General features: G+C 47.4%; 2 long non-coding RNA genes and 2 other non-coding genes across 4 annotated transcripts; 3 read left to right on the top strand and 1 right to left on the bottom strand.

Moving 5' to 3' along the window:
- Positions 1-289: 289 nt before the first annotated feature.
- On the top strand, positions 290-3,646 carry LOC123390255. The gene is made up of 2 exons (XR_006604902.1): positions 290-3,217; positions 3,415-3,646. It is a non-coding gene; the product is annotated as an uncharacterized LOC123390255 (long non-coding RNA).
- On the top strand, positions 1,429-1,597 carry LOC123390256. The gene has a single exon (XR_006604903.1). It is a non-coding gene; the product is annotated as a U1 spliceosomal RNA (small nuclear RNA).
- Positions 3,647-14,739: 11,093 nt separating the features above from the next.
- Positions 14,740-16,256, bottom strand: LOC123390254. The gene is made up of 2 exons (XR_006604901.1): positions 15,550-16,256; positions 14,740-15,142 (listed from the first exon to the last, which is right to left on the bottom strand). It is a non-coding gene; the product is annotated as an uncharacterized LOC123390254 (long non-coding RNA).
- Positions 16,257-16,370: 114 nt separating this feature from the next.
- TRNAL-CAA lies at positions 16,371-16,476 on the top strand. Its single transcript has 2 exons — positions 16,371-16,408; positions 16,431-16,476. It is a non-coding gene; the product is annotated as a tRNA-Leu (tRNA).
- Positions 16,477-16,479: the final 3 nt, after the last annotated feature.

The following is a 16,479-nucleotide window of genomic DNA, read 5'->3' as shown; positions in this document are numbered from 1 at the left end:
GTCCGAGCGGATCCCGGCGCGAGCGGAAGGGGCGGCCCCGGGGCGGGGCTTGGCGCGGGCCCCTGGCGCGACGCGCTTTCGCGGCCTCGGGGGCGCACGGTTCCTCCCAGAGCGAATGGGGAGGCCCCGCCAGCGCCCGGGGCGCGGCGCGCGGGGGCGAGCTCCTCGGGGTCCGGTGACCGCGGCCGACGGTGTCCCGCGGGGACGCGGTAACCCCGCCTGCGCGCTGCGGGCCCCGCGCCGAGCTCCCGCGGCCTGGGCCTGGACCCCGAGGCTTTTGTTGGGTGTCCTGCCGGGCGCCCAGGCCTCGGCGCCGCGGAGCGCGGGCTTGATGTGGGGGCGGCTGGGGAGACGCCTGACCTCCCCGGGAGGCCGGAGGAGGGGAGTAGCCAACTGAGTTGCATCATTCAACATCCCTACTTGCAGGCCCTCGCAATTTTGTTTCGAAAAATAAAGTTAATTACCTGATGGCAACATCTCTGCAAGACAGAATGAGTCAGACAAGCCCTGTTCGGGTTCTTCCCACTGTGCCGGAGCCAACTGGTGTCTCTTCTCCTGAGAAACCGGGATGAGCATTGTAGCCCAACAAGGAGGGAGACCTCATCACATCTTTGAGGTTTTTAACCAGCCGGTGTTCATCCATTAGCGTAGAAAATACACAGTGCGTGCGGTATTGAATAGGACCCAGCTCGCTCGTGCTCCTTCCCCAAGCGCAGGAGAGCCACAATCCCACTCCAGTACGATCCAGTGATCCAGTAGATTTACCCACAGTTCCTGCCTTGGCATTTCCGGGTCTCCTTTGCTGTTTCCTCAGTATTGACCTCATCCTCTTGATTTCATTGAATCCAGACAGACTTGCCTTGCTTTATTTCTCAACTTGCCTCTAGGTACTGTCATTTCCATTATTACACCTTGACCGGAATGATTTCAACACGCGTCAGTTTGCAGGTGTGTTTTAGATGAGTTGGTAGCAGGCTGGCTGTGAGCGTGTCCACTCATTTCCCTACTGCAAGTCTTTCCGTCTAACCCTCTCACCTCCAGGGTGAGAATCATCCTTAGAAAACTCCTTAAATGCTCCTTTCATTCTCTCCCTTCTCACTCAGAAATCTTCACAGCCTCCTTTTGGGCCTCCAGGCCATTGTTCAAACCCTTGAGCATGGGGTTAGCACTTCTGGCCTCCAGCGTGAACTAACGCCTTCACTCCCCTCCGAGGAAGCCATCATCCCAACCCAGCCTGGTGGGGCTTGGTCTGTGCCACCACAGTCCTCTGCAAGGCCTGCTCAACAGTCCTGCTCCTTCCTGAGCAGATAGCCTAAACAAATGACCACACTGACCTCTCTCCTTTCCAATCAGCCTCCCACATTCACATAGAACCTCAAATTATGAGTACTTATTTTCTGGGGGAGGACTTTGATTACCTTGCATAGAACACTTACGTCTCTCTCAACGTTCTCCATCCGGGCCTACGTTTAAGTTAGGCAGTGTCTTTGGTTTTCATGTAGTCCAATATCTTGCTGATGCCTGAGATTTCCCCAAATGTGGGAAACTCAACCACATAATTTGTGGGAGTGGGGGACTGTGCTCGCCCTTTCCCCTGTTAAAAAAGAATAAATAGGGCGCCTAGGTGGCTCAGTCATTAAGCGACTGCCTTTTGCTCAGGTCATGATCCCAGGGTCTTGGGATCGAGCCCTGAGCCCTTCATCGGGGCCCTTCCTCAGCGAGAAGCCTGCTTCTCCCTCTCCCAATTCCCTCTGCTTGTGTTCCCTCTCTCACCGTGTCTCTCTCTGTCAAATAAATAAAATCGTAAAAAACAAACAAACAAATAAATAAATAAGGAAACTGGTATCAGATGCTTAAGTGGAAACAGAGACTCCCCTCCAGACTCTCTCTGATCTCAATTTCTAGTCCCTCTAATCACACTGAAAGTCATCATTACTATTTATCTATTTGTAAAGTGACCGGGATGCAAACATAAATGCTGGTTAAAAGCCAGAGGGGAACTGCAATGAGCAGTCTAGACCGGGGCCAAGAGAGAAAGATGAGGACTGACTCACTGTAGGATGGATGTGCCTCCCCAGAGGCAGCTACTTCTCTTGCTACAGATTGCCATTGAGAATCTGGGCCCAGCATACTGCCAGATTCTCAGTCAAGAGAAGGCAGAAACCTGGAGGGTTTTTCTTTTTTTAAAGGTTTATTTATTTATTTTAGAGGGCCGGGAGAGCCTGAGCTGGGGGCGGGGGCAGAGGGAGAAGGATAAGCCGACTCAGTGCTGCGTGCAGCCACCGATGCCGGCGTGATGCTGGGACCCTGGGACCACAACCTGAGTCGAAACCAAGTTGGAAGCTTAACCAAGTGAGCCGCCCAGGCCTCCCAGAATCTGGAGTTTTATATGAAACCTATTGACTTTTAAGTGTTGAAAACTAAAAATTGTAAAATCATCTGTGCAGACGAGGTCAAGCTCCTGGCCTCCAGCCTGGGACTTCTGGTACACATATTTGTTTTAGTAAGTTCTTTTCAATCTTAATACAGCATAGAAAGGACTGTTCACTATTTTATTGCCAATCTCCACTCCTTCCTTAATTTTATTCCAGATGGCGATATACTCAGCTCAAAGGTACTGCCCTTTGCGGCCAGCACTCAGCCGGGCTCATGAAGGCAACGCTACCGGCGGAACCGTGTCCAGCTGCTTATGGTCCGTCACGCAGGTCCTGAGGCCTCCACCCAGCCTGTCCCAAAAACGTCACCAAAGGTTCTTGATCTCATCAGGAGACAGAATTCAAGGACAGACACACAACATAGTGGATGAATGACACAACCAGGGAAGTCTACTAAAGTGAAAGTACCTGAGCACCTGCCTTTCGCTCAGGTCGTGATCCCAGGTGCTGGCATGGAGTCCTGCATCGGGCATCTCGATCAGCAGCAAGTCTACTTCTCCCTCTGTCTCCTGCTCTGCCTGCTTGTGCTCCGTCTCTCTGGCAAATGAATAAATAAACTCTTTTTAAGAAGCAGTGAAAGTACCATCTCAAGATGTGAGAGCAAGAAACAGAGAGATGGAGTGGGCTACAGGGGTGGAGAGGAACAGGGCAAGGGAGTGTGCCAGCCAGCGAGCCGCCTGCCTGTGGGGTTCACCTTCTGTCTTCTACCAACAGTTGGTAACTAGGGCAAGGATTTCTTGGAAGCAGGGATTCGACGTTTTTTCCTCCTCACTTGCTCAAGGGTAAGCATGCTCCTGTCGTGGCGCCTCCATCTTGGGCCTGTCTGGTGGGATCCTTCTCATGCTGCCAGGACCTGCCTCTGACCTTCCCCATAGCCAGCCGTGGCCTCCTCCTTTTGGCCTCCAGGCATCCTGTTAGAGGCTAAACTAACTGTCCGCTCTAACACTGGGAATAACCTCTGTCCTTCCTTCTTACTCAGCCTGGAATGTGCACAGGATGGTTGGAACTTGGGCAGCTGCCCTGGACCATGAAGCAGTCTTGAGCGCTGGGAGCCAATTAGCATGGTGTAGTGAAAGGTAAATAAGCCAGCTTGCGTCAGACTTCGTCTATGTGAGCAGGACTAACCAGTGTCTTGTTTAAGCCACTTATTTGGTTTATCTGCATATGCAACAAAAAACTAAACCTAACTAATAAAATAGTTATTTTTAAAATTTTTTTTCCGTATTTTTAAAATTCTATTCAATTAACTAAAATACAGTCTTTTATTACTTTCAGAGGTAGCAGTCATTGATTCATCAGTCTTATCTTGTTGGGTCCATGGTCAAAGGAGTGAGACTGATACACAGCGACGGTCAAGCAAAGCTTTATTTCACACCAAGCATCAAGAATCAAACTGACCCGCCAGGGACGTCTCTTGCAAAGAGGCAACTCCTCTCTTCTTTACAGACTAGCTTTTAATGGCAAAGGCCATGTGGTTGGGTCACATGGTTGGCCACGCACAGGTGACCAATGAGATTGTAACACAGAGAAACTTGCACAGTCCTGCTAGATCACACATAAGTGACCAATTGAATTACAGTTTACCCTGTAGTAGATATTTGAACTAGCCTATCACCTTGGTCAGAGTTCGGGCCCAAAGGGTGGGGCCCGTACTCCTTGGTAGCTAGGGAGACAATATGCGCCCCACTGATTGGATACCTCCACCTGGCCTGACCCACCCTTGTATTTGGGCTTTGTTACCTGGGACTGGTTTCCAGGACTTGTTTCTAAGTAAGTTCCCTGAGGGGAGGGGGTGCAGGTTCAGGATGGAGCTGCTCTGGCTAAATAGGCCCTTACAGTATAAAGCCCAGTGCTCATTGCATCACGTGCATCCCCCATCACCGCCACTCACCTCTCCTCCAGCATCCTGTTGGTTTCCTACGATTAAGAGTCTCTTACGGTTTGTCCCCTTCTCTGATTTCATCTTGTATTATTTTCCCCTCTCTTCCCTTATGCTCCTCTGTTTTGCTTCTGAAATTCTACGTGAGTGAGATCATATGGTAATTGTCTTTCTCTGACTGACATTTCTCTCAGCATAAAACCTCTAGTTCCATCCACATCATTGCAAATGGCAGGATTTCATTTTTTGATGGTTGAGCGATACTCTACTATGTATGTGCGTGCGCGCACGTGTGTGTTTGTGTGTGCCACATCTTTTTTTTTTTAAAGATTTTATTTAGTAATTTGACAGACAGAGATCACAAGTAGGCAGAGAGGCAGGCAGAGAGAGAGGGGGAAGCAGGCTCCCCGTTGAGCAGAGAGCCCGATGTGGGGTTCGATCCCAGGACTCTGGGTTCATGACCTGAGCTGAAGGCAGAGGCTTTAACCCACTGAGCAACCCAGGCACCCTGTACCACATCTTCTTTACCCATTCATCTGTTGATGGACATCTAGGTTCTTTCCATAGTTTGGCTATTGTGGACATTGCTGCTATGAACATTCGGGTGCACATGCCCCTTTGGATCACTACGTTTGTATCTTTGGGTAAATACCCAGTAGTGCAATTGCTGGGTCGTAGGGTAGCTCTAGTTTTAACATCTTGAGGAACCTCCGTAGTGTTTTCCAGAATGGTTGCACAGCTTGCATTCCCACCAACAGTGTAGGAGGGTTCCTGTTCACATCCTCACCAACATCTGTTGTTTCTCCTGAGTTGTTAGTTTTAGCCATTCTGACTGGTGTGAGGTGGTATCTCATTGTGCTTTTGATTGAAAATACAAGTATTATAGTAATAAAATATTTTGTTTCATTTTATTTATTTATTTCATATATAATTTTTATTTTATTATACAATATTTATTTATTTTATATAGAGAGAATGTGCACAAGCAGGGGGAGGGGCAGAGGGCCAGGAAGAGAGAATCTCAAGCAGATTCTATGCGGAGCATGAAGCCTGAGTTGGGACTTGATCCCATGACCCTGAGACCATGACCTGAGCCAAAACCAAGAGTCAAATGCTCACCCAGGTGCCCCTTCAATATTTAATTTCAAAATGAATTCCTACCTACTCCCTCTACTCAATCCAGCTACCTTAAGGGTACCGGTAATTTCTACTAGTCTTAGCTAAATCCACAGGGCACCTTGCAGTCTTTGTCTTCATGGTTTGGGGACTTTGACACTCTTGACCCCTTCCTCCTTGGACCCTTCATCCCAGGACACTAAACTGAACAGGATCGACCCCGTCACCCACGCTCTAAAATAAAACCATATTTCTTGTACTGAAAATATCTTAAGAAATCCTTCTTGTCTGTTGTTGCCACACCCTAACATCATACCACATTGATGTGGTTTTGGAATACAGGTGAGGTTCAGCGGGGTAGAGTCTGGAGCCCATGACCAAGAAGGAGCTGTGGAGGCATCTTTGGTGCAAAATTGTGCTTTATTAAGGCATGGGGACTGGGCCTGTGGGCAGAAAGAGTGGCTGCCTGGGGTTGTGGGGGTGGCTGGTTATAGACTACGGGGTTGGGGAGGTAAGGAAAAGGGAGGGTTGGAAAGAGCTTTCATGTGCTGAAGAGGACCGAGAAAGATACCAGAGGCCTCGCCATTGTGGACTGGAGGTTGTTTTCCCCTCTAGCAAGGCATTGCGTTTGAGAGGGCTGGGAGATCCTGGAGGAATGTCCCACCCCAGGAGTAGGGGGTAGGGGGAGCTCGCAGGGTGTCAGCTTCGGCTTTGTCCTCAACTTGCCTCCTGCTCCCTCGTCCACATCGTCCCCGATAAAGCGGGACAAATCATCACACTGTCTTGAAAATCCTCTTTGGTCCCTGCGAATGGACGTTGGGAAGGGCAGTCTTTCTGAGCACATCTGCTGACCGGTCGGAACACCCGGGCTCCTATGCGAAGAAGGAGGAAGGTGAACGTGGGTATCAGCAGTCTCCGTCACAAGCCCTGAGTCAGCAATATCTGTGACCTGACTTCAGTGTCTAGGAAACACCTTCTTTTGCCTCTTCCCTCCCCCACCATCTCTCTGAAGTCACTCAAAATAGCAGGTGAAAGATGACCAGAGCCAGTCCTGCCCTGTTCCGCATCTCGTCCTTGTCCGCTTCATCTTCCAGCATCTTCCCTCAGCCCAGAGCCAAACATCGCAGGAAGAGAGCCTGGGGGGGGCGTGTGCAACGCAGGCTGAGTCACGGGGGCCACACGAGCTGTCACGTGTGCCGGGAGGGCCCATGGAATAACGGAAGCCACTGTGCTGGGGGGAATCCCACGTTCTGGAGAAGATGAAGGCCAGACCTGTCATTAGCCAAGGCCCAGTTCCTGACGGCACAAAAGTAGGGAACCCTGTAGGGTTCCCTACTTTGTCCCCTTCTGCGCACTGCCCCGAAATGCTCATCCGTCTGGGGTAAGATGAGCGATGGAGGAGCAGGCTTCTTACCTTCACTGCACTGGAGATGGTTCTCCTTTGTTATGAAGGTTTTCTCATCTTGCATTCATGGTTTTTGTGCCGTCAGGAACTGGGCCTTGGCTAATGACAGGTCTGGCCTTCATCTTCTCCAGAACGTGGGATTCCCCCCAGCACAGTGGCTTCCGTTATTCCATGGGCCCTCCCGGCACACGTGACAGCTCGTGTGGCCCCCGTGACTCAGCCTGCATTGCACACGCCCCCCTAAGGCTGTCTTCCTGCGATGTTTGGCTCTGGGCTGAGGGAAGAACCCTACAGCCCCTTGTCAGCCTCTCGTTTCCTTTGCCATCTTGCTGATCTGGAAGGGATGGATGGGTAGCCAGGGGGAGGGGTGCAAAGAACAGGGTGGCGTGAGAGGCTTGCCAGGTCCACAGTTTTAAAATCCTGCCGAGAAGGGATCAGACTCCCAGGAATCTGGAGGCATTGACTCCCAGGAATCTGGAAGCATTTCCACATTTCTGCATTGGGGTGAAATGTTGGGGGACCCTTTGTATCTTTTGAATTTTGTGCCATATGCATGCCTTCATTATCTAAGGCAAATTAAAAGAAAATAAAGACACAGACGAATTCTCAAGGATGTAAGGCACTCCTTTCTGCACAGAAAAATGGGTACTCCGCTTTAAATTTTGACCTGTCAAAATGGTTTTGCCTGAGTAAAGGAATGAGTTTTGTTTCAGAAATTGCCTTTTTGATTTTGAGAAATATTGGTCCATTTACAAACAAGCTGAAATTTCTTCTAACAGTAAAAGAAACGAGGTATTTCATTTTGAGATAACAGTCTCTCAACTCCTCAGCATCTGGAAGTTTCTGTCATAAGACATCATCCATCTACTATTTTCAGGTTTACTTACTATTACTTACTTATTATTACTATTTTTTTGGGGGGGTGGGGTGGGTCTAGTGAGAAAAACAAGGAGAACCAAAGTAGTTAAAAAGAACAAAGAGCAAAGAAAGAAATCATCAAAAATGTGTTAGTTTAGGGGCGCCTGGGTGGCTCAGTGGGTTAAGCCGCTACCTTCGGCTCAGGTCATGATCTCAGGGTCCTGGGATCGAGCCCCGCATCGGGCTCTCTGCTCAGCAGGGAGCCTGCTTCCCTCTCTCTGCCTGCCTCTCTGACTACTTGTGATTTCTCTCTGTCAAATAAATAAAATCTTTAAAAAAAATGTGTTAGTTTAAAAATGATGGTACACACTACAATGTGATTCTGTCATTAAAAAGAATGTATGTAACCGTACACAAAGATAAACATGAAATGGATAAAAGACCTCAACGTCAGAAAGGAATCCATCAGAATCATAGAGGAGAACATACGTAGACACCTCTTCGATATCAGCCACAGCAACTTCTTTCAAGATATGTCTCTAAAGGCAAAGGAAACAAAAGCGAAAATGAACTTTTGGGACTTCATTAAGATCAAAAGCTTCTGCACAGCAAAGGAAATAGTCAACAAAACAAAGAGGCAGCCCACGGAATGGGAGAAGATATTTGCAAATGACAGTAGAGACAAAAGGCTGATATCCAGGATCTAGAAAGAACTATCAGACACATGAAAAAATGTTCATCACCACTAGGCATCACGGAGATTCAAATTAGACCATATTAAGATGTCACTTTACACCAGTTAGAATGGCCAAAATTAGCAAGACAGGAAACAACGTGTGCTGGAGAGGATGTGGAGAAAGGGGAACCCTCTTACACTGTTGGTGGGAATGCAAGTTGGTGCAGCCAATTTAGAGAACAGTTTAGAGATTCCTTAAGAAATTAAACATAGAGCTTCCCTATGACCCTGCCATTGCACTACTGGGTATTTACCCCAAATATACAGATGTAGTGAAAAGAAGGGTCATCTGTACCCCAATGTTCATAGCAGCAATGGCCATTGTCGCCAAACTGTGGAAAGAACCAAGATGCCCTTCAACAGACGAATGGATAAGGAAGATGTGGTCCATATACACTATGGAGTATGATGCCTCCATCAGAAAGGATGAATCCCCAACTTTTGTAGCAACATGGACGGGACTGGAAGAGATTATGCTGAGTGAAATCAGTCAAGCAGAGAGAGTCAATTATCATATGGTTTCACTTATTTGTGGAGCATAACAAATACCATGGAAGACATGGGGAGATGGAGAGGAGAAGGGAGTTGAGGGACATTGGAAGGGGAGGTGAACCATGAGAGACTATGGACTCTGAGAAACAAACTGAGGGGTTTTGGAGGAGTGGGGGTGAGGGTTGAGTGAGCCTGGTGGCGGGTATTATGGAGCACTGGGTGTGGTGCAAAAACAATGAATTCTGTTATGCTGAAAAGAAATTAAATTTTTTAAAAAATGCAGTACTGATGTGAAAGTACACCACATTCCGTTTTGTTAGAAGCAAGTTGTAGCACCTTGTGTAGAATGACTCTTTCTTAAAAGATTTGTTTATTGGGGCACCTGGGTGGCTCAGTGGATTGGGCCTCTGCCTTTGGCTCGGGTCATGATCTCTGGGTCCTGGGATCAAGCTCCGCATCGGGCTCTCTGCTCAGAAGGGAGCCTGCTTCCTCCTCTCTCTCTCTGCCTGCCTCTCTGCCTACTTGTGATCTCTGTCTCTCTGTCAAATAAATAAATAAATCTTAAAAAAAAAAGATTTGTTTATTTATTTGTTTGTTTGTTTGTTTATTTGACAGACAGAGATCACAAGCAGGCAGAGAGGCCGGCAGAGAGAGGGGGAAGCAGGCTCCCCGCTGAGAAGAGAGCCCGATGCGAGGCTCCATCCCAGGACCCCGAGACCTTGACCAGAGCTGAAGGCAGAGGACCAACCCACTGAACCACCCAGGCGCCCCTAGAATGAATTTTTTTGTAAGATAATAATGTACAAATGTACACACTAAAAAAATACATACAGGAATATAACCCAAATCTGTAAGGGTGTGATGCATTGTGGGCGCCAGGGTGGCTCAGTGGGTTGAGCGTCCAACCCTTGGTTTCGGCTCAGGTCATGATCTCAGGGCCGTGAGATCAATTAGTGTGGAGTCTGCTTGCGATTCTCTCTCCTTCTCCCTTAGTACCCTCTGGTCTCGCTCGCTCTCTAAAATAAATAAATAAAGTTTTAAAAAATGGGTGTGATGTATCAGAAGAACTGGGAGGAGGAGACGAGTGACGTCTACTGTCTAGGCTGCATTTTTCTACAAAATATGTTTTATTTTACTACGAACACTATTCAGTACAGATAATTTAAGGGTTATAAAGAGGGAGGGATTTTAGAGAGCTAGGCAAGAGACCAGAGGGTTACAAGCCAAGAAGTTGAGGCATTCTCTCTCCTCAGACTTTTTTCCGCCAAAACTTAAAACTCTCCCTCTTTGTGCTCAAATTCTTTGCAGCTTATCCAGAGCCACCCAGGTGCCCTTGACCTGTCCTAGACTGCAAGGGTTTAGGGGATTTTTGTTGAGTACAGGCACTTGGGATTTTTTTTTTTAATTAGAAAAAACTTTATTGTTTATAAAAAGGAAAAAAAGACAAAATACAGAAACAAAAGAAGCCAAAGTCGTGTAATAGAAGGCATTACATTTTGCTGTGATTTGCTGACAGATGATGGGAACTCATAGTTTTACCTGTTTCCATTTTATTGGCACTGTACAGAAATTCTTTAGTATAGACATTTTTTTGTGGCATAAAAGAAGTTAACCTTAAGTATTTTAACTTTTGTAAGTAATGTTTATCCAGAAACATTTGTTTAATGAAAACAAATCTGGACTTAGCAGAGACTTTATTCAAAAGGATAATCATAAGAAAGAAAAGGGACTCTTGAAATAGGGAGAAGTCTGTGCAAGCTCCTGAGAAGTTAGAGTTTTTTTGGGATTTTTCAGTTTTGTTTTCTTGTTAGTTTTATTTCTTTCTTTTCATGGTTAATTACATATTTCTTGAGCACACATCATAATACAGCCCCTGGGGTACAACGATACACAACAAAGCCATGTTCCTTGCCCTTATGGTTTCTATATTCAAGTAGAGAAGACATATAACTAAGGCACCAATCGTAACCCAAATGTATGTTATAAAACTTTCCCAGCATACGGAAAGGTTGAGGGACGTGTATGGCGAACCTCCAAGGAGCCCTCATTCAGCTGGAGAGCCCCCGGAGCATTTTGCATAGACGCTGACATGAGCACAGTGCCTGGTGAACAGCCCAGCGTAGAGGCCTGCCCCTCTGGAGCTCACAAACCTCGGGGGGCCGGGTGGGGGAAGGGACAGCAGCGGCCCCCAGGGTGCTCACCCGCAGCTTCTCTCCTCCCCATGTGCACACGGTGCCACGAAGATGTGAGGTCTAGCGATGCCTGGGGGGCTCAGTCGGTTAAGTGTCTGCCTTCAGCGCAGGTCCTGGTCCCAGGTCCTGAGTCCCACACCAGGCTCTCCGCTCAGTGGGGAGTCTACCTCTCCCCCTCGCTCTACCCTTTCCTGTGCTCATGGTCTCTCTCAAATATATAAATAAAATCTTAAAAAAAAAAAAAAGATGTTTGGTTCTATTCCACCCTCTTGAGTCTGGGCTGGCCTGTGAACAGAGTAGGGGAGAGAGGTACCCCCATGCCGGGCCGGCCTGAGGAGGACTGACGTCCTCTGCCGTGGTGTCTTGGGGCCACCAGCCACCAGAGAAGGTGTCTTAGTCCACTCTGGCTGCCATGACAATACCAGACTGGGTGGTTTGCACATGCAGAAATTTCTTTGCTGTTTGTTTTCTGGAAACTAGAAGTCCAGATCAAGGTGTCCGCAGAGTCGGTTTCTCCTGAGGCCTCTCTCCTTGGCGTGCAGGCGGCCACTCTCCCCGTGTGTCCTTCAGGGCCTTTCCCCTGTGCACTGGCTCCTGGAGCTCCCCGTCTTCTTCTCAGGACACTCGCTGCACCCTCATGGCCTCGCTGCATCTTAACCACCTCCATAAACGCCTTGTCTCCAAATAGGGTCACACTGGGGATTAGAGTTTCAGCATGTGAATTTCGAGGAGACACAATTCAGTCCATGACAGTGTGTGACTGCTCTACAGCGGGGGGGGGGGGGGGGGTCCGCTGGGCCCATCCTTCCGGCCATTCCCTGACGGAGGCTGTAGGTGAACAGAGAGCACCTGCCTTCTGACTGACCAGTCGATGCCCCCCAGAGAGAAGGGGTCACCGCAGGGAGCCCTTGTTGGGGTGTACTTTGTTACCTGGTTTGAAAGTTAAAATGAGTGGCCTTGGATGATCAGGCAAATCAGCATGTGGTTAGGAACTGTGACCCTGGGGGGCAGGAGTGTCATCCTGGAGAGCAAGGAGGAAATCATGGAAGGACCAGAGTCTGCTGGGCCTGAAGAAGGTCACCTCTTAGAGTGGTGACCGTTTCGTAATGTGTACAAATACTGAGTCATTATGTGTACGCCTGAAACTAATAAGTATAATTGTGTGAATTATATATCAAAAATTTAAGAAAACTAAAAATAAATAAATAGAATCATATAATAAACACTTTTTGGTCCCTGGCCTTTTTTTCCCCTTTTTTTTACTCATTACATTTGTAAGATATAGTCTTATCCATAGCAGTAATTCAATTTTTATTTCTGCTGCTGTAGGCATTCACTATGTGAATATATCACGATTTATTTGATCATTTTGCCACTGATGGGTATTGTGCTGTCTTAAGAATTCTGTTCTGCTGTGAATAAAACTTCCCTGAACATTTCACACTTGTCTCTACATGAACAGATGCACTCATTTCTAGGAGCAGAATCAATGGATCAAAGATGGCTTATGTTCAGTTTTTTAGACAGCGCCGGAAATAGTCCAAAGGGATGGTACTAACTGACATTTCCAGCCATCATATATGGGAATTTTAATTGATCTATGTACTCACCAACATTTGGTATATTTGCTTTATTTTTTTAAGTTTGGCCATTCAGGTCGATTTGTAACAGTAACTCACTGTGGTTCTAATTTATAATTCCCTGATAATTAATGGTCTTGAGCCTCTTTTCATAGGTTTACCAAGCATTTGAATGGCCTCTTCAGGGAAGTGCATGATCAAGTCTTGCCCTAAAAAGTTAAGGTATTTGTCTTTTTCTTGTTGATTCACAGGAGTGCTTTGTGTATTTGGCACGAGTCCCTTGCCAGATATATATATATCTATAAATATATAAATAAATATATATATTTATAGATATATCTCAAAAATATTTGATATAAATATCTATAAATATATATCTATAAATATAAATATTTGATATATATCTATAAATATATATTTATTTATATATTTATAGATATATATCAAATATTTTTCCCCATTTATGGCTTCCCTTTTAATTTTTTTTTAAAAGATTTTATTTACTTATTTGACAGACAGAGATCACAAGTAGGCAGAGAGGAGGAAGCAGGCTCCCCACAGAGCAGAGAGCCTGATGTGGGGCTCAATCCCAGGACCCTGAGATCATGACCTCAGCCGATGGCAGCGGCTTAACCCACTGAGCCACCCAGGCGCCCTTCCTTTTTAATTTTGCTAACGATCTTTTTCTGATGAACAGTCCTTAGTTTTGAAGAATTCCGCGTTATCAGCTTTTTTTCTTTTTGGTTACTACTGCTGTTTTTGAAATTTTTGCCTACCCCAAGTTCACGCAGATATTCTCTTTCTTCTAGAAGTTTTACTATCCCTTTCCTACTTAGGTCTATCATCCATTTTGAGTTCATTTTTGTGTTTGATATGTTAAAAAGAAAAACACGATCCTAAAACGGCACCACTTAGGTTAAGGCCCCAAGTCATGAAACAAGAGTTAGTCGCTGTCCGGACTGCAGTTTCAGCCCCCAGGAATGCAAGCTTTTACCAGTCAATAGGGAATCTCCTGGTCAGTGCCCATTAACCTGTCACATGGGCCCTCTTCATCCCCCAAAAGTCATCCGCCTACTAAACCTTTTCGTCCCCAAATGAAGGTGATCGAACCTGAAATAATCCTTCTTTTCCGTTGATGACCTTCTTGTCCTGCCTTTAAAAACCTTCCCCTTTCTGTAGTCCTTGGGAGCTACCCTCTACTTGCCAGATGGGGTGCTGCCCAGTTCACGAGCTGATTAACAAAGCCAACAAGATCTTTAAAATTTAGTCAGTTGAATTTTTGTTATTTAACAGGTGTGAGATAGGGGTCTAGGTCCATTTTTTCCCAGCTGGTCCAGCACCAATTAATGAAAAGCTGGATCATAAATTTGCAAATGCTTATATGTCTGTTCACTTCATTTTAGCACTGTGTCCTTAAAACCAGAAAGTAGATGTGTTAATGGAAAACCAGCTCACCAAATTTACTTGTTTCTTTTAGCTAATTATAAAATTTACATCAATTCATATACATTGGGGTGGTTTTAGCAGCTTTTAAAGATTTCTGTGAGGAAAAAAAGGAAAAGAAAAAGAAAAGGGGGCACCTGAGTGGCTCAGTGGGTCAAAGCCTCTGCCTTCGGCTGGGTTCATGATTTCAGGGTCCTGGGATCCAGCCCCTCAACCGGCTCTCTGCTCCTCAGGAAGCCTGCTTCCCCCTCTCTCTCTGCCTGCCTATCTGCCTACTTGTGATCTCTCTCTCTCTCTGTCAAATAAATAAAATCTTAAAAAAAAAAGATTTCTGTGAGGTTATAATTGACCATTAAGATCATTATTTGTCTTAATAATGGCATTTTAGGGAAGACTTAATTTGTCCGTGACCAAGCAGAGAAAGAACAGATTGAGGGATGTAAAAGAGCATATATTCTTGAAAGCATATTTATGATAAGAATATATCCATAAGAATCCTTCATATTTAAGCATATGTTCTTCATGAATTGCTTTTTGTGGATATATTTATTTACTCACTTCCTTATTAATTCAACAGATACTTATTAAATAAATTCTCAAATATGTATTTCATTTTTAGTTTAATCAGCATTGAGTCCTCGTCCTTATGACTTCATAATAGTTTGCAGAGCGGGGCTACATGATCTACCATAATTACTTTTCCTCCCTCTGACAACCTTGGTTCCTCCCAGACCTAATTGCCCCCCTCTGTCTTTGGTTACTTTTCTAAGTGTTTATTCCTAATTCGACAGCAGCTTTCTGACCATGTTACCGCCAAGCAGGGGGCAACGTCCTGTCCCTTCGAAGCTCAGGCTGTGATCCCTGCTCCCTGCTGCGGCCCGCACCTGCTGCTCGCGTGCAAGCCCCAACCCTGGAGAGGGTCCGCACCCCGCGTCCCTATTCCAGATTTCACATCTTCTTTCTTACTGGAACTCCATGTTTGGAGGAACAGTTCCTCAGAAGTTTCCTGGAAAAGAGGACATGGGAGGCAATTTCTTATTTCTTCTTCTTATCTTTTGAAACCTTTCAAGACCAGAAAGGCCCGCTAACGCTTTTTTGGTCGCGAAGCTGGGTTCGGAACCCACAGGGACGTGGGTTCGTGGACGTGATCTTCACGTCCTGCTCTGTCTTCCAGCTGTGGAGAAGATGCCATCCTGATCCTAGCCCTAACCCGGTGGCTCGATGGCACACCTCTACCAAACACCATTTCATGTTCTGTTGGACTCTGTCCTGCTTTCCATCTCCACCCCACACTTCAAAGGAACTTCCTGCAATCTTATTTTGAAATTATTAAAGACATTTCTGCCATCATAATATTAATTTTCAGATTTGCCCCTTCTGTCTTTGTTCCGGGAATGTTGTATCTTCTCTTACCTGAGGACTTAATTTTAACTTTATACAATTCAGTTTCCCGCATGTATTTGTTTCGCTTTAGTTCTTTTCCCTGGTCCTATCTGTGAGTTTTGGTCTTGATCCTAGAAACACTTTCACAAGCATCTGATGAGTTTTGCTCGTGGTTCGTGGTTGAAGCACCCGCAGGCCGACTCTGGGACTGTGGGCGCGGGCAAGGTCTTGTCTGGAGCGCCTGCGGACACGTGGAGACCGTGTGGTTGACCGTGAAGACCGTGTGGTCTTCAAGGTGCGTGTCCTTGGTCCCGCGGGAAGCACACCCAGCTGGCGGACCTGGCCTCGGCCTCGGGGATCCGCGGCGAGGGGCGTCGGGACTCCGCCCGACGTTCCCTTCCAGCCGCGCGGGGTTCCCGCGCGCGCAGCCCCGTGCGCAGCCACCTGCAGCTCGCGGCCCGCTCGCCCCGCCCCTCTGCGGTCTACACCCGCGCGCCAGTGTTCTCCCAGTCTACACCCGCTCGCCCATTTCCCGGCTGGGCTGCGCGCGTCCTTCCCGAGCCGCGCCGCGGGAAGACGCAGGGGCTCTCCAGGGTCAGCCGGGGTCGTTCCTGCGCCCCCGGGTCCGGCGGGGCGGGGAAGGCGGAGGGCGGCAGAGGGATCCCGAATCGCCTCCTGCGCCAGAGCAAAGCCTCGCGAGTTCGCTCGGATTTCCGATCTGCGGAGAAAGTGGTTCCGTTCGCTCCGCTTCTCAGGGGCGCCCCAGGCGGCAGGAAGTCCCAGCGGCTCCGAGCGGGTGTTCGTCCGTAACAACGACAGAGTTTACTCATTTGGGGGCCGCGCCCGCGGGTGTCAGGATGGCCGAGTGGTCTAAGGCGCCAGACTCAAGCTCCGCTTCCTCCGACAGAGGGTTCTGGTCTCCGCATGGAGGCGTGGGTTCGAATCCCACTTCTGACACAC

This window comes from Mustela putorius, unplaced genomic scaffold (assembly GCF_011764305.1).
Source record: "Mustela putorius furo isolate JIRA1106 unplaced genomic scaffold, ASM1176430v1.1 tig00537295_pilon_pilon_pilon, whole genome shotgun sequence".
Taxonomy (NCBI): Eukaryota; Metazoa; Chordata; class Mammalia; order Carnivora; family Mustelidae; genus Mustela; species Mustela putorius.
The sequence above is the reverse complement of the archived record's forward strand: the minus strand, read 5'-3'. Positions and strand labels throughout refer to the sequence as shown.